The sequence below is a fragment of the Mustela nigripes genome, chromosome 1 (genome assembly GCF_022355385.1).
Source record: "Mustela nigripes isolate SB6536 chromosome 1, MUSNIG.SB6536, whole genome shotgun sequence".
NCBI lineage: Eukaryota > Metazoa > Chordata > Mammalia > Carnivora > Mustelidae > Mustela > Mustela nigripes.
The window spans coordinates 94,220,470-94,230,760 of NC_081557.1; positions in this window are offsets into that span (position 1 = coordinate 94,220,470).

Consider the following 10,291-nt stretch of genomic DNA (forward strand, 5'->3'; position numbering starts at 1 on the left):
TTACTATCAATTACTTCCTTTATGTTTGTTATTCACTGCTTTACATATGGCTACTCCCACGTTGGGTACATAAATACTTCCAATTGCTATATCTTCTTATTGGATTGTTCCCTTTATGATTATGTAGTGTCCTGCCTTGTCTCTTAAAGTCTATTTTGTGCAATATTAGTATTGCTACCCTGGTTTTCTCTTCACTTCCATTTTCATGATAAATGCTTTTCCATCTCTTCACTTGCAATCTGCATGTGTCTTTAGGTCTGAAATAAGTCTCTTGCAGGCAGGCAGCATATAGAGGGGCCTTTAAAAATTTTATTTATTTATTTCTTATTTAATTATTTTTATTCACATATAATGTATCATTTGCCCCAGGGGTACAGGTCTGTGAATCATCAGGTTTACACATTGCACAGCACTCACCATAGCACATGCCCTCCCCAATGTCCCTAACCCAGCCACCCTGTCCCTACTCCCCCTCCCCCCCAGCAACTCTCAGTTTGTTTTGTGAGATTGAGAGTCTCTTATGATTTGTCTCTCTCTGGATGGGTCTTTTTTTTATCTATTCTGTCACCCTATGTCTTTCGATTGAAGTATTTAGCGCATTTACATATCAAAAATATTGAAAAGTGTGTACCTATTACCATTTTTTACTTACTTTATGGTGATTTTGTAGTGCTTCTCTGTCCCTTTCTTCTCTTGCTCTCTTCTGTTTTTTGTCTTTCTGTAGTGAAATACTTGGATTTCTATTTTTTGCATACTATTACTGGTTTTTGTTTTGTGGTTACCATTAAGCTTATGTATAACCTCTTATGCAGATAGCAATCTAAATCAAGTTGCTAGTCACTTAAGTTTGAACCCATTCTAGGAGCACTAAATTTTTCCTACATTGGCACCTCCAACCACACACTTCAGTATATGATGTCCCATATTTTGTGAATCCCTTGACTAATTTTTACAGATACACTTAATTTTACTGATTTTGTGCTTACTGGTTTTCTTACTCCTGCTTATAGTCTTTACTTTACACTCAGAGTCCCATTTAACATTTCTTATAAGGCTTGCAGTGGTGAATTCCTTTAACTTCTGTTTGTCTGAGAACCTCTTTATCTCTCCTATTCTGAATGGTAGCCTTGCTGGATAGAGTATTCTTGGTTGTAGATTTTGTCCTTTCAGCATTTTAAAATGTATCTTGCCACTTCTTTCTGACCTCTAAAGGGTCTGCTAAAAATCAGCTGATAGCCTTATGTAATTTCCCTTGCATGTAACTTTTCTATTGCTGATTTTGAATTTCTCTCTTTACTGTCACTATTTTTTGCTTGTAGTTACTATGTGTCTTGGTGTGGACTTCCTTGGGTTGATTTTGTTGGGAGTCCTTTGTGCCTCTTGGACCTGGACTTTGTTTCCTTCTCCAGATTTGGGACATTTTCAGCTACTAGTTCTTCAAATCAATTTTCTGTCCCTTTTCTCTTTCTTCTGCTTCTGGGATCCCTATGATGCAAATGATGTTATTACACTGTTTTTGGTGTTACCAAGTTCCCTTAAGCTCTTTTCATTTTTTTTATTAATCATTTTTCTCTCTCTTCTTTAGCTTGATTACTTTCCATTACTCTGTCCTCTAGGTCACTGATTTGTTTTTCAGCTGCCTCTGATCTCCTATTGATTGCCTGAAGTGTACTTTCTATTTCAACCTTTGAGTTCTCTGGTTCTTCAAGTGTTCTCTTTGTGGAGGGTCTCACTGAGGTCTTCCATTCTTAAGTTCATTGAGTATCTTTGACCACTACTTTAAATTCTGTATCAGACACATTGCTTATTTCCATTTTGCTTAGCTATTGAGCTCTGATTTTTGTCCTGTTCTTCCATGTGGATGTATTTCTCTGTCTCCCCATTTTGTATGACTCTGTGTCTGTTTCTATATATTAGGAAAGTCAGCTATGTCTCCTGTTCTTGAAAATAGTGGCTTTATGAAAGGTGGTCTTGCAGTGCAATGCTCCCTGTTCACCAGACCCTGGCACGTCAGAGATGTCTTGTGTGTCCCCTGCTATTGTGGCTGGACTGAATTTGCCATCATTACAGTCATCTATAGTGGTTCTCTTTGCTTGTTGTGCACAGGGTTTTGTCCCTGCGTTGTTAGTGGGTCAGTCTGAGGCCATCTTGGACTTGAGTCAGAGCACACATTTGCCAGAGCTTCAGAGGCACTGAACCACTAGGAGCCCTCCCCATGTCCTTCCCCAAGAAACTTCCATGGTGGGTGGGGTTTGTGGCCAGAAGATGTCTGCCTCCAGCCTACTGTTGGGGCTCTAGTCAGACAGGTGTGTATGGTTACCTTCCCCTCTCCCTGGGGCAGGAGTCCCTTTGGAGAGGTACTGGCCCCTATCGGGGATGCTTACACACTGCCAGGCTTGTGGCTTTGCTTTGGATGGACGCCTGCCAAGGACATGTTGGAGGATGTATCTGCAGGAGAATGCAGGGGTGGGTGACATCGTGCCAGTAAGGTCTGCGCAGGTCCACTCCAGGAGGGGCTTTGTAGTTGCCTGGGAAACCAGCCAAGGCTGGCTGGGTCTTGAATCTCAAAGGGGCAGGGCAGGCTATTAGCAAGCTAGGTGGAGACCATTGGTACTGTGCTTGTTCCCATGGGTCCCTGTGTATCTAGGCTGGGGGGTGAGGGAGAGAAACGGCACTTACCAGCTCTTTTGGTCTTGGAGAAGTCCCTTAAAGATCCTTGCCCCTCTAGTGCATGCTCTGAGATTATTAAATCTTGCAGTATACTCAGACATTTTTCACACTGATACTTCTGTGATGTATCTCAGCGGGGCTGTTTGTTGTGGTGTCTTTTTTAAGAGCAGGGACTCCCTTTCCCATAGCCCTCCTGCTCCCCCAGAGCCGAGTCTACCGATTTTTAATATTCTAGGTGTTAAGCCCCATTGATTGCCCCCTCTGGTTTTCAAAGCCAAATGTTACCAGAATTCGTCCTTCTGGCCTGAGTTCCTCACCCTGGGGTACCTGGCATTTTCCTCTCTCCCCTCTGCACCAAGGGCATTCCTCCCTCCTGTGGGTCCATTTGTCCCCTGATGATGTCTCCACACCTCCCTACCCTCTTTGGGGTAGCTCCCCCTCTTTTATGTAGCCATTTAACTGTTTACACTCTCCTCAGATCATTTCCTGGTTTATTTACACTGATGTGGTTCTTACCTAATTTTATCTATGGGGACAAGGTAAGCCCAGGATCCTAATACTCCACCATCTTCCGTGGAAGCCCTTCTTGACTGATACTCAGTTAATAGTTTGGTCTTTGTGAGCATTTTTTTTTTACATTATTTCAGTATTTTGTATGTGTTAAATTAACATTCTGTTGGCCTCTATTTTATTTTATATGCTCACTACAGAAAAAAGCTTAAAAGTAGATTATTGAAAGGAAAGGGAGTGATAAAACCAGTAACATAAATACTTCAACTCAAAGTAATTTTTAAACAACATGAAGAGCTTCTTTTCAAACATCTGTGAATGTGGTGACTTTATGCAATTAAGTAAAAAAGTATAAAAATGCAATAAAGCCATGAATCTCTCATAATTAAATTTTATGACATCAGTAATATATTTGTCCTATGGGTATTATTTTTATGAGATTTTTGTCAAATATGCAGTAGAAGAAAAATATCTGATGTCTGTATTTCCTTCACTTCTGGCGCTAGGCTCTGGCCACAGGAGTAGACATATAGTCCTGCTTGATGATCAAGATCATTTATCCTCCTAGCCACTGGCACTGGTTCCAACATGGACATGAAACCCAAGCTGGGATAACCAGAGTCTTCTGCGTTTTATCTCTGTATAGACACTAGGAGAGCGTTCTGTTCCTCTGGGATTATAAGTCACAAGGACACATAACCTTTTTCAGCTGCCACATGTAAAGATCCCACCTGAAAATTAAACCAACACAGAAACACAGGGCTGAGAGGCAACAAGGGGAGACCGAGAACTAACATTGTACTTTCAGCATCTGGATGCAACATCCCTTGGCTTTTCTGCCTTTTCTGCATTTTCCAGTTTATATGAGTCAATACATTCCTTCCCATCACTTATTAGGTATTTTGAGGTGGATTTCTATCACCTGTAAAAAAAAGGAAAAAAAAAATTCTGTCTAAGACAAGTCAAAGCCGTCAAAGATCTTTATACTTGTCATACTTAGCACACTCCCCCCACCCCCGCTAAAGCAATCTTTTTTTTTCCTCTAGAGCAAGAACAAAATATTGCCTTCCAGTACAAATCTGATGAATTCTGTCAATGAAGTCAAAGGAAAGGCTAGAATTACCAAGCTATCACTCAGCATTGCACTCCTCCAAATGAGAAAATGTCTAAGTCAAACCACTGATACGTTTACAAAGCCAATCATGAGTTAATGACAAACACGCTTAGTGCTAAATCAAAAGGAACTGTTGGCAAAATTCTTTCACCAAATGATACTGCTGTACAAACATTATGTCAATAACATACAGTGTGAATTGAAAGGTGTGTACTAGAACACATTTTGCTTTGTAGTAGGTTGAAGTGATTGATAATGTAGAGTATGAGTAAGTTGTTGGCATCTGTGCATGTTTTTAAGATGGAAGCACTTGATTATTTTGCTTCTGGTTTTCATTGAAAACTCATACTTTAGAGGACGAATTTTCATGTACATTATTTTGTGAACTGTGGTGTAGAATGGAAAGGAGCTTTGGGATTTCTCCTGCTGGAGCAGGAGCTCTGTCTGTAGCACGACTTCGACCTGAAGCCAATTCACTTGCTGTTTAATTAACAGAACAGTTTTTAAACCATGTGCTTCCTAATGTTGATTCATTATGGAAGAAAATAAGGAATTTAAGTCATTATCTGTTACTGAACAACTGAGACTATTTCATTTCAGCGGGTTGGGCAAAGAAATGAAATGCTCTTGGTTTCCACATTGAAGTTTATTTGCTATGAAAGGAAAAGAACTACCTCAGGAATGTGTGTGTGGTAAAATACACATAGCATGAAATTTACCATCTTAACAATTATGGAATGTACATTTCGGTAGCCTTAAGTATATTCACTTTGGTGTGCAATATATCTCTAGAAACTTGATCTTGCCATACTAAAACTATACCCACCAAACACGAACCACCCCCGCCCCTCAACATTGGATAGTTGCCTTTGTACTTTGTTTTCATGATTGTGACTACTTTAGAAACTTCATGAGAGTGGAATCATGCAATCTTTGTCTTCTATTGACTGGCTTATTTTGCTTAGTATAATGCCCTCCACATTTATCTATGTTGTAGCATGTGACACAATCTCCTTTTTAAAGACCGTATTGTATGTTCATACATACATATAAAGACCCATTGTATGTATATACCATGTTTCCATTATCTGGTCATGTATTGATGAACATTTGGGTTGTTGCTATATCTTGACTATCCTTATTAACGCTGCAGTGAACATGGGAAGGCATATTATCTCTTCGGAAACCTGATTTCAGTTCCTTTGGATATCCAGAAGTAGAATTGTTGGGTTATACGGTAATTCTGTTTTTAACTCCTTGAGGAGTTAAAACATACAGTTTTCCATAATAATTGGACCACTTTCCGTTCACACCAATGGTACACAAAAGTTCCAATTTCTCCACATCCTCACCAATACTCGCTCTTTTCTGTTCTTAGAGAGTGGTCATCCTGTCGTGTGAGGTGGTATCTTACTGTGTGTGGGTTGTTCTTTTTTTAAATTTTTCCTTTACTGAAGTATAATTACATAAATATTATATTAATCTCAGGAGCATGACTCAGTTGTTGCCAAGTCTGTATGCTGTGCTCACCGCAAGTGTACTGCCATCTGTCACCATGCAGCGCTAGTGCAGACCCTTTGACTCCATTCCCTGTGCTGTGCCTTTTATTCCCGTAACTTATTCCCGAACTGAAAGCCTGTAGCTCCCACTACTTTCCACTCATTTTGCTCAGCCATCATCTATCACCTCTCTGACAACCATTAGTTTGTTCTTTGTACTTTATGGTGTGTTTCTCCTTCTTATTCTTTTTCATTGTTTTGATTTTTAGACTCCACATATAAGTGAAATCATAGGGTATTTGTCTTTTTCAGTCTGAATTATTTCACTTACCATAATACCCTCTAGGCCCATCCATGTTGCAAATGGCAAGATTTCGTTCTTTCTTATGGCTGCGTAATATTCCTGTGTGTGTGTGTATGTGCACGTGTGTGTGTATCACATCTTTATCCATTTATCTATCAATGGAGATGTTGCTTCCATATCTTGGCTATTAAAAAAGCTGCAATATACATAGGGGTGCACATATCTTTTTTGAAATAGTGCTTTTATTTTCTTTGGGTACATACCCAGAGTGGAATAACTGGATCAGATGAGAGGATATTTCTACTCTTTTTCTTTCTTTCTTTCTTTCTTTTTTTTTTTTTTTTTTTTAAAGATTTTATTTATTTATTTGACAGAGAGAAATCACAAGTAGATGGAGAGGCAGGCAGATAGAGAGGGAAGCAGACTCTCTGCTGAGCAGAGAGCCCGATGCGGGACTCGATCCCAGTACTCTGAGATCATGACCTGAGCTGAAGGCAGCAGCTTAACCCACTGAGCCACCCAGGCGCCCTCTTTCTTTCTTTTTTTTTAAGGAAAATCCATACTGCTTTCTACAGTGTCTGCTTCAATTTACATTACCCTCAACAGTGCATTGAGGTTTCTTTTTTCTCCATATCCTCGCCAACACTTTTTTTTTTTTTTTTTTTTTTTGATTCTACTCATTTCGACAGGTGTAAGGGGATGGCTCGTTGTGCTGTCGATTTTCATTTGCCTGACGATGAGTGATGTTGAGCATCTTTTCATGGGTATGTTGTCATTTGTGTGTCTTCTTGGGAGAAATGTCTATTCAAGTCCTTTGCCCAATCTTTAAGTAGGCATTTCTTTTGTTACTGAGTCATAATATTTCCTTATATATTCTACATATCAAACTTTTATCAGCTATGTGATTTGCAGTTACTTTTTCCCATTCTGCTGGCTGTTTTTTCATTCTGTTGATTCCTTTGACATGCAGAAGTTTTTAAATTTGGTGCAGCCTAACAAAAAAATAAATAAATTTGGTGTGGTCCCATTTATCTACTTTTTTGCTTTTGTTGCCTATGCTTTTTTTTTTTTTTTTTTTGTCATATCAGAGAAGTCATTGCCATGCTTAATGTTGTAAGCTTTTCCCCCCTGTGTTTTCTTCGAAGGTTTGAATAATTTTAGACATTTTATTTAGGTCTTTGTCCATTTTGTGTTAAATTTTGTATTTGGTGTAAGGGTCCAGACTAATTCTTTTGCATGTGAATATCCAGTGTTTTGGTACCATTTGCTAAGAAAACCATCCTTTCCCTATTTGTAGGCTTGGCATTCTTATTGAAAATCATTTTACCATATATGAAAGGGCTTATTTTGGGGTCTTATATCCTGTTCCATTGGTTTATGAATCTATTTTTTATGCCCATATCATATCATCTGACTAACTGTTGCTTTGTAATATCATTTTGAAATTGGACAATCTGAGACCTCTAACTTTGTTCTTCTATTTCAAATTTGTTTAGGTTATTTAGGATCCCTTGAGATTCCGTATTAATTTTAAGATATTTTTCTATTTATGTAAGAAAAACGTCACTGGAACTTTGATAAGGATTGCATTTGTAGATTGCCTTGGGTAGTATGAACATTCTAACAATATTGTCTTCTAGTCCACAACTATGGGATGTCTTTGCATCTATTTGTATCTTCTTCGCTTTCTCTTAGCAATGTTTTATATTTTTCAATGTACAAGTCTTCCACCTCCTTGGTTAAGTTTATTCCAAAGTATTTTATTCTTTCTAATGTTATAGCAAATGGGATTTTTTTCTTAATTTCCTTTTCAAATTAGTCTGTGTTCACTATAGAAATGCAACTAATTTCCAAGAGTTGATTTTATGTCCTGCAAATTAGCTAAATTTAGTAGTTCCAACAATTCTTTGTGGAACCCTTAGGATTTTCTAAATATAAGATTCTGTCATATGCAAACAGAGACTTTAACTTCTTTTCTGATTTGTATATCCCTTATTTTTTTTTCTCATTTAATTGCTCTGTCTAGAATTTCCACCACTACTCGAATAGTTTTGTGAATTGTGCTACAAGCCCTTGTTTTGTTCCTGATCTTAGAGGAAAATCTTTCTTTCCCTATTGAGTTTTGTTGGCTGTGGGCTTTTATATACAGCTTTTATTATTTTGGGGTAATTTCTTCTATTCCTCGTTTTGTTTTTTAATGTTTTTTCTTGTAAAAGGACATGGAATTTTAAATTTTTTTCTGCATTGATTAAAATGATGTGACTTTTGACATTTTGTCAGTGTGGTACATTACATTGATTTTTTGATCTGCTGAACTATCCTTGTTTCCAGACGTAAACTCCACTCAGTCACAAAGTACCATCCTTTCAATGTGCTAATGAATTTACTTTGTTAGTATCTTGTTTAAGGTTTTTGAATCAAGGGTGCCTTGGTGGTTCAGTTGTTAAGCATCTGCCTTTGGCTCAGGTCATGGTTCCAGGGTCCTGGGATTGAGGCCCATGTTGGGCTCCCTGCTCAGTGGGAAGCCTGTTTCTCCCTTTCCTACTCCCCCAGCTTGTGTTCCTTCTCGCTGTGTAACTCTCTGTCAAATAAATAAAATCTTTTTGAAAAAAAGATTTTTGCATCAATATTCATCAGGGATATTGGTCTACAGTTTTCTTTTTGTGTCTTTGTCTGGTTTTTGTATTGAAGTAATGGCCTCACAGAATGAGTTAGTCAGTGTTCCCTCCTCTTCTATTCTTTGTAAGAGTTTGGGAAGGATTGATGTTAATTATTCTTTAAATGTTTGGTAGAATTCTCCAGTGAAGCCATCTGGTCCTGGGATTTTCTTTGTTGGGAGGTTTTTTGATTACTGCTTCAATCTCTTTCTTGCATTAAATGTAGTTACATATTCTCAGATTTATTCTTTCTTCATGAGTCAGTCTTGGTAGGTTTCATGTTTCTAGGAATTCATCCATTTCTTTTGGGTTGTCCAATCTGTTGGCATATAATTATTCATAAACTTCCCTTTTGTAGCACTTTTGCAACATTCCAGAAGTCTCAATATTTTGTGTGCTTATTCTCACTTGTCTCCAAATATTTTCTAAATTTTATTTCTTCTTTCACCTATCAATTAGGAATGCATAGTCAAATTTCCACATATTTAAGAATTTTTCTGTTTTCCTTATGCTAATGGTTTCTAGTTTTATTCCATTGTGTATACCTGGGTTCTTGAAACAGACCTACAAATACCAGTAAAGAACATTTTTACCATTTCAAATGGCTTGCTCAAGTCTTATATATTAGCAATATAGTCAATATCTGCAATCACCTGAAACTATGACTTCAAGGCCAAAACATTATAAAATATGTAGGTACCAAGATTTTTTTTTTAATGACTGAGCTGGAAGTCTTTAAATGTCTTAAAAGTCAGGAGTTCGATGCTTAACAACATTTGATAATTTCTTTTACTCACCATAAAATTAATAAAATATCACTGGCTTATTTTTAAAAATATAGCCAAATATCACAACAAAACATTAAAATATATATATACATACACATACATACATATACTCTCCAGAAGCAAATGCAAGCAAATATTGTGCTGTCAGTATAGTGCCACTGGGTGCATATGTCTACTGAACACTTGAAATGTGATTAGTGTAACCAAGGAGCTAATTTTTAATTAAGCAGTCATGTGTGGGGGCACCTGGGTGGTTCAGTGGGTTAAGCCTCTGCCTTTGGCTTGGGTCATGATCCCAGGGTCCTGGGATTGAGCCCCACATCAGGCTCTCTGCTCAGCAGGGAGTCTACTTCCTCCTCTCTCTCTGCCTGCCTCTCTGCCTACTTGTAATCTCTGTCATCCTGACAAATAAATAAAATCTTAAAAAAAAAAAAAAAACAGTCACGCGTGGCTTGTGGCTATTCTGTGATACGGTGCAGCTGTAGCCTAAGAGAAGTGGTAGTCATGATTTTGTACTAATTGGTCACACTTTCGTTAGGGCATGTGAGATGGGGTGGAAGGCATGTTGTAGAGTGACATAAGACAAACTTCAGTGTTTCCAGAGAAGAACCATGATAAAACCAGACACTTTGTCCTATCAGAACTAGGATGAAGGAATTTGAAGTGGCCTTGGGGAGGGGAAGCGCTAAGTCACGTAAGCAGCTGAGAGTACATTAGCTGGAAGAATAGATTTATTTCAAAAATTTCCT